Source organism: Brachyhypopomus gauderio, chromosome 1 (genome assembly GCF_052324685.1).
Source record: "Brachyhypopomus gauderio isolate BG-103 chromosome 1, BGAUD_0.2, whole genome shotgun sequence".
NCBI classification, from domain to species: Eukaryota; Metazoa; Chordata; class Actinopteri; order Gymnotiformes; family Hypopomidae; genus Brachyhypopomus; species Brachyhypopomus gauderio.
This window is the reverse complement of record NC_135211.1, coordinates 47,047,648-47,062,503: the sequence shown is the minus strand read 5'-3', so window position 1 is coordinate 47,062,503 and position 14,856 is coordinate 47,047,648. Positions and strand designations below refer to the sequence as shown.

The 14,856-nt window shown below is 43.8% G+C and overlaps 1 protein-coding gene across 2 annotated transcripts in view; it reads right to left on the bottom strand.

Annotated features, from left to right (window-relative positions):
• Window positions 1-2,003, bottom strand: part of LOC143522762 (gamma-crystallin M2-like) — a 66,756-nt gene extending 64,753 nt beyond the window's left edge. Inside the window, exon 1 of one of the 2 annotated variants that reach the window (XM_077016597.1) lies at window positions 1,878-2,003. The gene's annotated coding sequence lies outside the window, so the exon portion shown is untranslated. The remainder of the gene's footprint in view (window positions 1-1,877) is intronic. The other variant, XM_077016614.1, reaches the window with a different exon arrangement.
• Between the last annotated feature and the right edge of the window lie 12,853 nt (window positions 2,004-14,856).

Below are 14,856 nucleotides of genomic sequence, written 5' to 3'. Positions count from 1 at the left end.
TGGACTATATGTAATGTAATGTAGTGGACTATATGTAATGTAATGTAGTGGGCTATATGTAATGTAATGTAATGTAGTGGACTATATGTAATGTAATGTAGTGGGCTATATGTAATGTAATGTAATGTAGTGGACTATATGTAATGTAATGTAATGTAGTGGACTATATGTAATGTAATGTAATGTAATGTAGTGGACTACAAGTAATGTAATGGACTATATGTAATGTAATGTAGTGGACTACATGTAATGTAATGTAATGTAGTGGACTATATGTAATGTAATGTAATATAATGTAGTGGAGTACATGTAATGTAATGTAATGGACTATATGTAATGTAATGTAATATAATGTAGTGGAGTACATGTAATGTAATGTAGTGGACTATATAGTATAATGTGAGCTGACATTACTATTACAGCCTGACAGGAGACACAAATTAACCAATGTTCTTCAGGAAGCTGAGCCATATATGGAAACAGGCTGGCTTTCACACTCGCATCCGCAACTGTCATGTGTGGGCCTCACCCACGGACGAGAGTCTCTGCCTCCTCCTGGTCTTCCTGTCCTGACTAAAGAGATCTCTGCAGGAAGTGCACACTCGCCTCTCATGTACCCTTCAGTGAGGCTACAGCATTTAACATAGCAAATGTGGAAACGTTTCCGGGTCAGCAAAAAAGGAGAGTGGAGGAAACAAAATTAGACTACTGGGACACGTGGAGAGAGATGGGGAGAGAGAGAGAGAGAGAGAGAGAGAGAGAGAGAGAGAGAGAGAGAGAGAGAGAGAGAGAGAGAGAGATGGAAGAGGTGGAAGAAGTTGAAAATACTGTATTAACTGGGTTCCAGGTGACTAGTCTGTCTCTCTCACACAGGCACACACATCCCTGAACTGGTTTTGATCAACAGTAGTAGTTCAGTGAGTGTCAGATACATTTCCCAGTGGAAGCAACACACTCACATACCCTAAATGACACACTCCCAGAAGGCCACATTCACTCTGCAGGATCCTTTTACTAAAAATAATATTCGGCAGGCCTGGAGAAAAACTTGTCCAGCTGCGAGAACTCTTGAGTCTTTTCAGAACTCCACTTTAATGTCCACTGCAGTAAAGTGGAACTAGTTGGTCCCACAAGTGTGACTATCACCAGACCATATTGTACCATAACATAGCAGCGACGTGATTAGTTACCGCGGTTACACTGCACCCGTGCTTTGGATACATGTGTAAACAAAAAGTGAAAAGGTTCTCGGTAGATTCATCATTAGTTACAGACACCAGGCACCATCCCACTGCAGAGTCTTAACCAGTGCTATCTCTCCCTCCCAGTACAGTCTAGATCAGGAGGGATTAATCTTCCGCGCGCATCGCTCCAGCCCCTGCGCGCGCCCCTTCAGTGTTTGTTTCTGTGTTCTTCTCACCAGCTACCAAACAAAACCTCGTCACTGTCACATCTGCTAAAGCATGACAAACGCTGCCAGACTGTAACATTTATTTTAATAAATAACATTAACTTCACTAGGACAGCTTGGAAACTTTTTTTGCAGTGTTAAAGAATTAGAAGTAATAAATCCACTTGTCTGCACCCATAGTAAAAGAAATAAGTCTGGCACCGTTGTAGGTTTTTTTTACCATGTGAAGAAAGTTTATTTATGGTTGTTGTTTTCAGAAACCTGTCAATGTTAGTTTACAAACCTCTACCCTACCCACACACACATACGTCGTGATTGCAAGCACAACATCAGAAAATTAGCTATTTTGCTAGCCATCTAGGTGCCATAAATCTATTACAACCATATTATGTCCGTGACAAAATACCAACTGCATCAGGAAGTTTTCTTCCAGGTCTGCATGGCAAATATCAACATTTTCTATTACCTGCAACGACGCCGGTTTGCTTCCAGTTTGTTGATGGAGAAGTTTAGTGGAACTGAATCAATTAACAGAATTGGCAAAAAATAATTTAGCTCAACAGCGCTAACTTGCGTTTAATCGATCAAGCAGCATTGGTAGTTATCTGGCTAGCTAGCCTGCTAACTACAGTGACCGGGGCGAGGCAGATGCATTTGTTAAACAAAAAATACTTGTGCCACTTTTTTAAGTCTCATTTTAAAGCTGTCTTTTTCAGATATAAAGGTAACTGTCTCAACTAAAATATTTTAAATACAGTTGTCACTTTGAATTGAAATTGGTCAGCATGACTGATAACTCAAAAAACTGTCATAAAATATCTGAATAGGACATATTAGATACATGATCTTTATATGAATCCGCCAACTTATGTCATATATGTCAAGAAAAATTGATGCATGTACAGATAAAGCTACAATAAAATAAAGGTAGATTACAGTGCTAATGTGTTAGAGTACACAAACATGAGAAAAGTGACTTCAGCCAAAGGTGTATTCCATGACAAGTTTAGTAATAAAATATGTATATTATAATACATTATATTATTATTCATTATACAGACAAGTAATGTTTAGTTAGCCAAACATGTTTGATTACTCATTGCACTGTGCACAGGTAAAGCCTTTGTGGTTAATGTCTCTATATGTAGTTTACACTGTAGCCTATGCAGTTTTTCTGTACTGTATCTGAAGTCAGTGTGGTGGCATCTGTCTACTTTAGTGAAGTGGAGAAAGAGTATTTAGGTGATGTTGATATATTCGCGGCACTGCTGAGCAGAAGTCGTGCCACACTCTTGTACCACGAGAAGCGAAGTGTCACAGTTCAGAGACAACAGGAATAAATCTGCATTAATGCCTTCTGCCTTTCTTTAGATCAGAGCAAAAAAAAAAAAAGTATAGCTTTTATATCTGTCCCACCTCTTGCGTTGGCCAAAATGTCTTAGCATTTGTAAACCCTATGAGTGAGCAGCGTTATAGATGGAGCACTTACCAGCTCGAATTCACTGTGCCTTTGGTCTCCAGCTTCCTTACGCAAACTGACAGACACAAAACAGCAAACACCCTTATCAGATAGTGGCAAAAAAGAGAAATAATCTCAACAACGATCACCCCTGGCTCAATCCCCTATCGCTGCCGATCCCTCATCGATCGCTGCCCCCATCTACCTTATTTAGTAAAGAAGTGATGAGTTGCAGGAGAGGAAAGATAACCGTTGGCGTGAGGAGCAACCCGTCAAGACGGCGGGAGATAAACGGACCATTACGCCTGGATAGAAGGTTTAACCAACAGCACCTGTCTGTCCTATAAGTGTGGACTATAGTCATTATAATGAACACAGGCAGGGTTATACAGGATCCATCATTTGAGGCTTGATAATACGTTTAGTCACTTTTGGGAGTGAAGGAGAGGAGAATTCAAGGTCACAAATAGTGAAGAAAGTTCATAGTGTACCTGGAGATTGATTGATTGCTTGAAAGATGAATTTCCAGAATACATATTGCTGGGTTAGTTGGTATTAAAAATGATATTTATTTACTTTTTCCATTTCTTCACCCAGAACTCAGAAGACACAGAGCAAACACACGCTGGTGTGGATTGAGAACCACTGAGACGATGACATAAGTGTTGATTAACATTTCTCCAAATTGTTTCAGCGCAGTTTGCAGACAGAGGTGAAGTTGCACAGCGTGGCTTCACACGTCTATAAATAAACGTGAGTGTGGCTTCACGCTGGCTGGTGAGAACCATGAGATCTGTGTTAATGAGGAATAAGAAGGCAGACTTCAACAGTATCTCTCCTTCTCAACGTCTTCACTTTCCTGCTTCTTCTTTGTCTTGCAAACTTACTTGGAAAACAAATGCTCTCTTAATTCCCATCATCAAATACAGACATAGACATTCTAAGAATATTCAAAAGCTCTCACTCTCACTCATACACTTTCCCCAATAATAACAGGCTAAAGTGTTAGTTCTATATTTCATGTGCCTGAACTCTAAATATTTTTAAAGGTCACAGAAAACAGTAAGCAGGAGTTTGGGCTACATGCTTAATCATTATACTCCTGAATGGGGATAAAAATAATAATTAATGCATTTTGCAGAAAAACATCAACACTGAAGTCCTTTTCAATTTTTTATTCAGCCACTTTTTTATTAGCATGATTCATGTACTTTCTGATTCATATTATTCACATACTGTTTTATTCAGGTGAGAATCTTTTGCCCAGACACTGAAATCCAATGTCAATAAAGAAGCAAACATCACATAATTTCCATAGACAACCAAAACTCCCACAGCACCCCTCGCCTGCGCTGTGGTCCCCAGGGGGGGCCTGTCATTGGTCCCCAGGGGCCTGTCATTGGTCCCCAGGGGGGGCCTGTCATTGGTCCCCAGGGGCCTGTCATTGGTCCCCAGGGGCCTGTCATTGGTCCCCAGGGGGGGCCTGTCATTGGTCCCCAGGGGCCTCTCATTGGTCCCCCGGGGCCTGTCATTGGTCCCCAGGGGCCTGTCATTGGTCCCCAGGGGGGGCCTGTCATTGGTCCCCAGGGGCCTGTCATTGGTCCCCAGGGGGGGCCTGTCATTGGTCCCCAGGGGCCTGTCATTGGTCCCCAGGGGCCTGTCATTGGTCCCCAGGGGCCTGTCATTGGTCCCCTTTTGTCTATCTTGCTCCCTTCCTCCATAAATCCATGAAATCAAAACACACACGTTTATCCCAGCACATTCAGCTCCTCTACCAATCACCTCACCCATAAACTGCTCACGAGACATCAAGCACATCCTGAAACGCACTGAAGATGAATTGCGCTGAGCAGGACGATATGCCTGCCACGTATAGAACAGCCCTTGAGGAACTCTGTGGTGTCCATCACACTGCTGAAGGCCCCGCCCTCTCTCTGCTCCACTCCGACCTTGAACCCAAACTCAACCACCACGCGACCCTTCTGCTCACACGCTGACTCCACATCCATAACTCCGTTTCTCTCCGTCCTGATGAACGCAGTTCACTTTATCTTGGCCTCCCTTCCAAACATTTTACACAAACTGCAATATTTTCAGAACTCTGCAGCCGTATTACTCAACCATAGCAATAAAAAAAAAAATGACCCCACATTATCGTGGGTGTCCATCAGCAACCCTGGCCTCTCATTTCATCTTGCAGACAGTCCCATTTGCCCCTCATCAAAGATGAGACATACCCCACTTCTCCTGTATGAAACCTCCCAAACACACTCACATCTCCTCTGACACCATGCTACACTTCCCTTGTGCCCAGATCTCCCACATAGATTGTGGTTTCTCCAGTGCAGTGGTTCACTACACCACTAGCCTCTCCTCTCTCAAAGCGCAACTCCAAGCATATCTTTCTGTATAATATTTTAACCTGTCCTCTCTCCACCTGGTTAGTTTTCACTCTTTCTGTATCACAAACAGCTTGCTCAGTTATTCTATGACTTGTTCTATTCTTAAAGTTATCTTGACAAAAAAATCAGTTACTGTACAAATTAAATATTATTATTCTTATTATATAAAATAATTGTTATATACAAAATCATTAGTATTATTAATATCATCATTAATATTCTAAGGGTCATAGTGGGCTTTATTTCAGCCAGTGGCAGTTTATAGAGGAACACTGTCTTCCTCCACGTCCGGGCTGGTGTGCTTCAGGTCCAGAGGCCAACGTCCTGATGAACAGCTCCAGACAGCCCATCATGACCCATCTACACTGCTCTTTTTAATTAACACGCTAATAAATGCTGCCATAGATTAAAGCGGACCTGACACGCCCGTCACCAGAAAGGGCGGCAGGCACGGAGCAGTAAATTTCCCACTTGTTAGTTTGGCGTTGGGGGGGGGGGGGGGGGGGGGGGGTGCATCGGTGCTCAGGTTGAGGCTGGGTTTTATTTACTCATTCTTGCCCCATGAGAGAACTGGATTAGTGGGGGCAGTGAGGATTTAGAGGGGTGGGGCGGTTGGTGAGGGGGTGAGATTTAAACATCCCTGTTGCACATTATGCACAATTAATGATCTATTTACCTATCTGCTGTCCATTACCCCCACTTTGGCTGGCCAGCGGTCTGAGGCGGACATATCCTGGCCTCTCTGATAGATTTCGGGGTGGGATGGGGGCCATTCGTCAGTGTCGAGGCCTGATTAGTTGTTTGTGTACGCAGGAGGACTCTCCATCTCTCTGAGGGAAGGGAGCCTGATTGCTCCCTCTGCCCCTCCACATCCATTGTGCCACGCTGACACTCTGTTATATGCCTCCTGCCGACAACCACCACGTCCAAATTTACACATTCGACCGTAGCCGGGCACTCGTGGCTACCCTGCACCGCGTCCATCAGATTGGATCAAGTCCTCGCATTCTTCACACACACAAGCACGCGCATAAACACGTACACATACAGCACCATCCACATTGAATAAACGGTTTCCAATGTTTACATTTGCTAAAATCACATTTGCTGTAGATGGTCTTTATTGTAAGATGTAGCCTACAATTACACACTGGTGATTTTTTTTGGTTTGGTTGGGTACCTCACTTAGCAAAATCACCTGATCCAAGATCACCTGATCCTTAGCTCTGGCATATTCAACGATCATTTCAGAATAAGTACACTGTTCTGGAATCTGGTCTCCCTGTGATCAGTATTAATACTTTGGAAAGTTTTCGGAAAGTAGGCAAATGGGTCATTTGTGGTAGATGTATTGTAGCAGGAGTGCCCAAGTCTGCTTCTGCAGTTTATTTCCAACCCTAATCTAGCACACCTGTCTCTAATATGACGATGGTACTGAAAGACCCGTTTAACTGGATCAGGGGTGTTTGAGTGGGGTTGCAGCTACACTCCGAATGGGTGTGGATCACTAGGACAAGCAGCAGGCAGCCCTGTATTATAAGGATGAGTTACAACTGTGTGTGATATAGTCATCTGATCACCAAGCACCAACCCTACGGCTGTTTTCTGTATGTAGGGTCCTATGATACGCAGACACGTGTGTGTCTCCACCGATACGGCTGGGTTTTTTTTTCCCCTATAGTGAATCCTTCCTTCCCCATACCCCTCACGAGCGGTAAACACGGCCGCCTTTCCCACTCGTCTGTCTGCCCGCCTAATTGACAGGCTGTCTGTCTGCTTAACCAGACTGGTCCACCTGTCTGGTCCTGTTCTGAGAGCTGCACGCATGTATCAGAATGGTCCATCAAACCCCAGAGGAGTTTTTTAAGACAACAACACACCAGATGTTCAAGTGGTGTAACAGTTTCTTTCTTTGAGGACTACTGCCAAATATTGACACAATTTAGTCGCCTTAATGTATAACCTACTGAAGAAATCTGCATTCTCAACAGAAATTGTTTGGCATTTATTCACTTACTTGGAAAAGACTTGTAAAGGAAGTTGTTCTTCATGCTTAACAAATAAGACTCCATGCAGCAGTGGCAGTTAAGATAAACTTTGATTTGCCACACAGGTTCACACAGCCGCGGGCTGCCTGGATGTGGTGGGGCAGCGGAACATAACAACGGTTAATGAGATAGACCCTTTCACTTTGCATTTATATGGTATTAGCAGTCGAGTTAGCATCGCCGGCCAATGGGGAAGCCGGTAGCCTGGCTCACGCCACCTGGGTGGGATTGATTACTCTGGTCTGCGGGGCACGGAGGTGCTGCACCGCGACCTGAGAGGGCCTGGCGTTTATCTCTGGCCAGTCAGGTGAAGTGAGAGCAGATCCAGCAGGTAGCCTAGCACGCATAAATCACACACCGCACGCCGAGAAACAGCGTTAACCCTTCAAACCCCTGCTGCCTCCGCCGCAGAACTCATGCATTAACCGTCACGAAATGGTGAGATGTGGGTCGCCGAAACCCAGGAGTGTCCTGCCTCGCTCCAAGATGCACGACAAGCAGGGATTCATTCCAAAAACACAAAAAAAAAAATACCAGAAGAAACAGAGTTTTCAGCTAGTCAAGGTCTTTGTGAGCATCTGGTTATGAGAGCCAGAGGTATTATACTGGCAGTGGGACCAAACAATGTCAGACAGCAAATCTTCAGAAACTTAAAACAGCAAACTTAAATGAGCTTTTCTGATCATTTTCCAACCCTGAGCTCGCACGCATTGTATATTTATCAACTCTGCAATTTTCCAGTGTTTTGGGCCAGAGACGATACACTTTGTATTCTCCTGTTGTGTTGCGCCTCCTTCTGTACGGCAGGACTCCAAGACAGAGCACCCTATTATCAACACACTAATGTACCTTAGTGTCGGCCCAAATACCCAGTCACCATATACGTGTGTGTGTACATACATTACACCGAGGTTATTACAGACTCCACGTCTTCACTGACGAGCATGCACGCAGAGCTGAGATTGTAAATAAGTGTTGGTCTCATTCAGAGATAGTGCGTGGGAAGTCTATTCAGGGAATGCAGTGAGGAACATCATGATCCAGCCGTGTCTAGGACAAAGACTATTCTTATCCTGCTCTGCACTTTCTGAAGGCATGTCAGCAAAAGGAAACTTTCCCCTGGCATCGACTACAGTCCCCTGGGACACAGGCTCCCTCACAGGTGACGTGGTGAACTTTGCTGGGTGTCTTCTCCATAGTTCTGATCCGGTGGTAAGAGGGAGTTTCATCCGCCCAGAGTTGGACACCGTGACAGTTTAGTGTGAGTGGGTCACGCCTGTGACTTTACAAAAGAGAGAAGAGAAGGTTGCCTCTCATTTTTAACTGATTGATTTAATGGTTTGTTTATGTTTGTTTATTTATTTATTTGATACATAGCAATCAAGATTTGTCATTTTTACTTGGGTAAAAGTCTGAATGTGCAGTACATTATGTCAGCATTTGTCTTTTGATGAGTAAGTTCCTGTGCTATTTTGCACCTAACCGGAACGAACGTTTGCTTTGATATCTTTTTAAGATGGTGTGAGCATGCTCATTCTGAATGAGTCATCTCCCTAAGGGTATATTACTCTAGACATGTCAGTTGGTGATATCTTTACAGCCAGCCGATAAAACACCCTGCTCCATCCCACATTAGACTCCGCCCACCCCTCCGGCCTAGACCCCGCCTACCCCTCCGTCCTCCGGCCACTCCGTCTTCTCCTTTGCAAAGCTTCTGTCTGAAAAAGAATAAACAGCAGCAGTTCTGAACATTACCGAAGCTGCCAAGGCAGTGAAAGAAAACAACAATAACAGCAAAGGGAATATTTCCGGACGGCTCGTGTGATTGGCCAAATAAGGATTGAGCCCGTTTCTGCTGCACTAAACATGTCCTCTTTCAACGGTGCTACCATGCCTTCCACTGTCACGCCTGCAGCTGCCTCCAGGGGGCAGGCTTCGAATTGGGAAGGAGTAGCTGGTTATGTCATCGCTGGAGCAGTGTTGTAGAACTTTGGGTAGACAGCATGAACATTGTCTGTCGCTGGGGTTCAACAACGCACTGTAGCCGTGAAGACAGACCAAGCCTAACAAAATCAAGTCAGCCCATGATGTCACACATTTGCTAATTTTTGTGTGTTGCATCAACACAAATTAAGCATTTAACCCGTTCTTTGTAAATGTTGAAGACAAAGTGCTGAATAATTAGGGTTATGAAGGGTTTTCCTAGAATTTTTCTCACTTTCTATTGCCAATTCTTTAAAAAGTCTAAATAACTGTAATTGACTGACAATGGGGATCCACTTGCAAAGTGTGAATTTAATAGAGTCAAACAGACTATAGGGTCAAAACCAGGAGAACAGGGTTGACACCATAATCCAAAAATCAGAAACAGGAAGGGAGACACTAGTCCAGCACTACGCAGGAGGACGGACACCATAGTTTCATTGGTGGAGTCATGAGGGGAAAACAGAAGGCAACCGGTGAGGCTGACCGTCGTGGGCGTGGCTGGTCACATGATTGACAGCTAAATCCAGGAATCAAGTTGCTTGCAGAGGTGACGCTGGAAGGTTCCTTCGTGTCCCTAGAGACTCTGTTCAATAAACTGCTCAGACATTAGACAGTCCGGGTGTATTTGATAGTTTTTAACTAAAATTCTATAAAACGTTTACATTAATTTGCCTTATGACGTGATGGCTAAATGGGGACGCAAGTGACCTGTGTGAACGGTCAACGTGCAATCTTGTGTGGTAAAGATATATAACATTTAGAATTCATAAATTATTCTGGTCTTACAAGGACACAGCTGCCTTGGCTGCAAGTCACGCATGACATAAAAAATGATAAAATGCAAAATCGTTGCGATGTGACACGTCCCCAACACTGTCATCCCGTCTGTCTGTAGGCCACTGGCTCCAAGGACAGATCACACCAGCGCAGACCTCGGTAAACCCCTCCACATTCGTTTAAATATCAAATGGTTTATGAATACATTTTAGCTGATCTAGCATAATTTATTTATGTTGTATGTTCCATGCAGCTGATCTGAGTTATTTTATTGGGTGACAGCTATACATCAAAACAACCTTTTGCTGCTGTTGTTTAAAATCATTTTAAGGCACTACGGGTAAAATTAAACCAACGTTGCTGGTTGCAGATTATAACAAATTTCTAAAAGAGACCAAATGCTGACAGTTAAATAAGTACTTTATCAAGAAAAAAGAAAGCTTGTTGTCTGAAAGGAAAGCAAAATTTAAATTAATGGTTTCATGTGGTTCATTTATGTTACTAGTAAAATATGTAGAAACATTTAAAAGAACTTTTTACAAATGTTAAAAATGACTTTTCACACCTTTCACAGCTTCCTCTGTACCAAAAGTACCTAATTATGACTGAACGTGCAGTCAAAGAGCGCTGTACCAGCCGTCTAACATATTGTGTTATTATGGCTGCCGTGCTAGTCGCAGAAGCCCAGTGGTGTCTTTGAGCCTCCGTGAACGGGACATCTGGTGGACCGTGGAAGCCCACATGGCCATGTGTATTCCACTCTCATATCTGGAATTAGTCACAGGGGTTCAGGGGAGCCAGCACATTACAGGAAAAATTAAATTCCTGCTGTTCTCAGTTTGGCACCAGGAGTAGATGAAGGATTTTAAGTGCAGTTTACTTCATGTTTAGATTTTAAGTGCTGGTACGTTATATGTCAGAAGAGATTCGGTTTATGCTTCGGGTAAAAATAGGCAGTGACCGCATTCATTGCCTCATGGAGTACACTTCAGGTGACAGAGGTGATGCTGTCAGGGACGGAGAAACTTAAAACAGATCTGCTGAGCTTTTTGTCTCATGACAGCCCCTGAAGCCCAGAGCTGACAGGAGCAGGATATTTTTCAACTTTGCAATTTTTTTGAAGGGGGGGTGGGGGGATCACTATTCTGTATATATATATATATATATATATATATATATATATATATATATATATATATATATATATATATATATACATTTTTACATGTATTATTTCCTTATATATAGGAATAAAGATCAAATACACATGGTAGATCTTTAGATCTACATGTATGTGCTATGTAAGTTCAGGAGATCACCCCGCACTAGAAGAGGGAGCAGGGCTGGTTTTCCACCTGCCCCTGTAGTCTGTGGGTCATCTCACTGGTGTTCACTCACGTGCAGCCAGGCATGTGTGCAACAGCCCTGGTCTCGTATGGAGCACAATACAGCATGAGAGAGAGAGAGAGAGAGAGAGAGAGAGAGAGAGGGGGGGGGGGGGGCTGCCTCATCCCAGCCCCTAATTGGAGTGAGTTACTCAAGACCAGCTTACATTCGCCTGCCTAATGTGTTGCTTCCCTTCACCTCCTCCTGCAAGCTTCTGTCCTCCTGTGCCCCCCCCCCATGAGACGGAGTGGGCGGGACTGGGATCGCCAGGCCCACACACACACACACACACACACACACACGCACCGTCTTACATTTACTCTCTTTATGCTATGACTGGGACTTCATTGCCATTATTAATAATTGAGTGTTTTAACTGTTCACACGATAATAAGGTCTACAGAGGGCACAGAGACAGACTGCGTGTGACAGGTTCGTTTGGTAGCTAACCACAAGACTCTCGTGGCCTCTCACCACAGTATAGAACCTCACACTGACGTGAGGAACATGCGGCAGCCGCGGGACAGGTGTGTCCAGGTGTCTCCGTCCATCTTTTGTCCTCCGTTGCGGATAAACAGTGTGTAAACACTGCCGTGGTTCCAGTCCCGTCACCTTCGGTCTGCTTGTGCTGATGTCCACGCGGCTCTCAACGCAGAGCGAAATCTGGCAGACACGTATCACTGGAAGTGGAGGTTCTCCCTGACGTGCAGACGTGAGATGGAGCTCAGGGGGAGCGCTGGCAGGAGATCTCTCATCTCCTCGATCTTCGCCACGTGACTCTGAAGTTCATGCTGTGTCCAACGTGAACTAACTTCACTTTGACTGCCTGTGTGTCTAGCCTAACTTAAACCAGCACTCTGGGATTCAGTGATGGGGATTATATTGTCCATATCCTGTCTCGTCCCTTTTCAACCAGTTCAGCCTACAACCTAATTACACAATCTAATCTTCTTACGTTACCTAAATGTCTTCCCCTTCCGCGGACTGCTTTTGGTTTTATCGTGACAGATTTTTTTTCCACAGCCAACCTGATCTCGGTGTTCAGAGGCGCACGTGAGCGGGGGGGTATCTTAGTGAAGAATGCAGCCTGCTAAGCTCCTTCCGGTAGTGTCGGCGAGGCCGTGGGAGGTGGTTCAGCTGGGATACGGGCCTTGCCGCGACTTGGATCTCACCGTGAAGGAGTCACCGGTCCTGACGGGCTGCTTTAACATGAGAAGCAACTACGAGGCACCTATACAAAGATGAGGATAAATGACCCACAATCCACAGCCATGAGGGATATTACGATTGGGTCTGTGTAGCTGAGCATGTAAATATCTTACCTGTGGGGCACTTTTTTGTGTTTGTTTGTCGTTTTTGTCTAGTGATTGTTACGATGACAGCATAAACATGGACTCTGTGGTTTCCATGGCAGTCAGCACTGTCCCAGGATCAGCCGTGTCAACAATGCAAAACGGTCCACACTTTATGATCCATGACGTCTTGTGTGATGTGGCTTGTACCACTGCACAGAGGGTGATTTTACATTTGATATCTGCAGTAACTGAGAGTCAATGTGCAGCATTTGTACGGAGAAGTTCAGCACTGTGACCTCCAAGTTTAACCTTCACTGTGACACCAAATCTTTTGTAAAACACATTAATCTTTCTCCACTGGCTTAATAACAGGGACCTCAAAGGGAAGGCTTGGCGAGATCTCCTGCTCTCAGACTGATTTCAACATGTGGCATGTGGGAGTACGTTTATTGTACAATATCACTGTGTACAGTATGACTGAGGGCATCTTTGTTTATATAAAGCACATTTATTGTACAATATCGCTGTCTACAACATGACTGAGTGCATGTCTTTGTTTGTATCATCATTTAGATGTTTATATCAGCATTTAGATGCACAACACTTGAGCAGGTCTTGGGCAGGTCTCACTATATTACATTTTGTCTGTGGGAAATGTCAACACCAATTTATTTTTCATGCCAAAGCAAATTGTGCCTAAATGTACAAACCTTCAGAGCCTGAGTTACAGGACAGTATAGACCTTCAGAGTCCGTGTTACAGGACAGTACAGACCTTCAGAACCTGTGTTACAGGACAGTACAGACATTCAGGGGCCTATTTTACAGGACAGTAAACACATAACAGAACACTGTATTACTCAGAGACAAACACAGGAACGCAGCCATCTTAAATATATATATGTGGACTCATAAGTGAGCACTAAGGCTGAATGAATGTCACGTGAGTCACGTGAACTCTTTGTTCACTTCACAAGTGTAAGAGTCTTGCTGGCGTTGAATAGGTGTGTTTGTGGTTGGGAGGCCCTTCCTGGATTTATCTGCTTATGATGATAATGATGGAGAACAATGATGATAACAGAAGAGAAATGTCGCATAGCTGTGTAAGCATACTATACCAAAGGATCGGTTCTACAGCAGAAGACATATTTCCAGAAAGAAAGCAGGAAAGAATGTAATGAACTGAGAAACACAATTTTAAATGCCAAAAAAAAGATAACACTGTTCTGCTAACACAAAATGTCATATTGTGAAATCAGGCTTATGGATCAGCATAATTTGTATAATTTTTTATGCCATGTTAGCAATTTGGGACTGTTTCAAATCTGTAATGAAACAGTCCATGCTTTATGGTTCATCACGTCTCATGTGATGTGACGTGATTGTACCACAAGAATAGATGCATGTTTTCCCTTTAATATCTACGGTAATTGAGAGTCAAGATACAACACTGAATAGAACCGGTTTGACCCCCACGTTTGACCTACACAGCGAAACACATTCTTGTAAGTCACACTGGTACAACAGAGGAGAGATTTCAAATAAAACAATAAAAACGTGTATGGATGTATTTACATGAATCCACAGCCATCGTGCTTCTTATTATGGGTTCTAAATAGAAGTCAGCATAGGTTGCCTGGTTTCTGCAGCAGGAGTAAAGAAGGCAACCTGCTACAAACCGTGTGTCATGGACATGTGTGCGGGGTCGTAGTGGGCTCGTGTCTGTAGTCTCCACAGCTTGTGGGAGGACGCATGTTAATACACGTGGAACATCTGCTCAAGGAACTGGAGAACTTGAGCAAACCATCAGAGTCTCAGCTGTCAGAAACATCCACTGATGTGGTGGTAATACTGCAGGTATCATAATGAATAATAATGAAAAAAACATTGATCAATGAGTGTGTAATGCATTACATTTTGTGCAAACTCTGGCAAACACACACACATGCACACACACACATACACATACGTAATCCTTGTGCTCAGAACTTTTTTTGCGAAACATCAAAGATTTGATGTCCTTGCTTGAAGCCAAACTAATAATCCCTTTCACATGCTAATACGATCGCTGTGTTCTAAGCAACCTGGTCAGT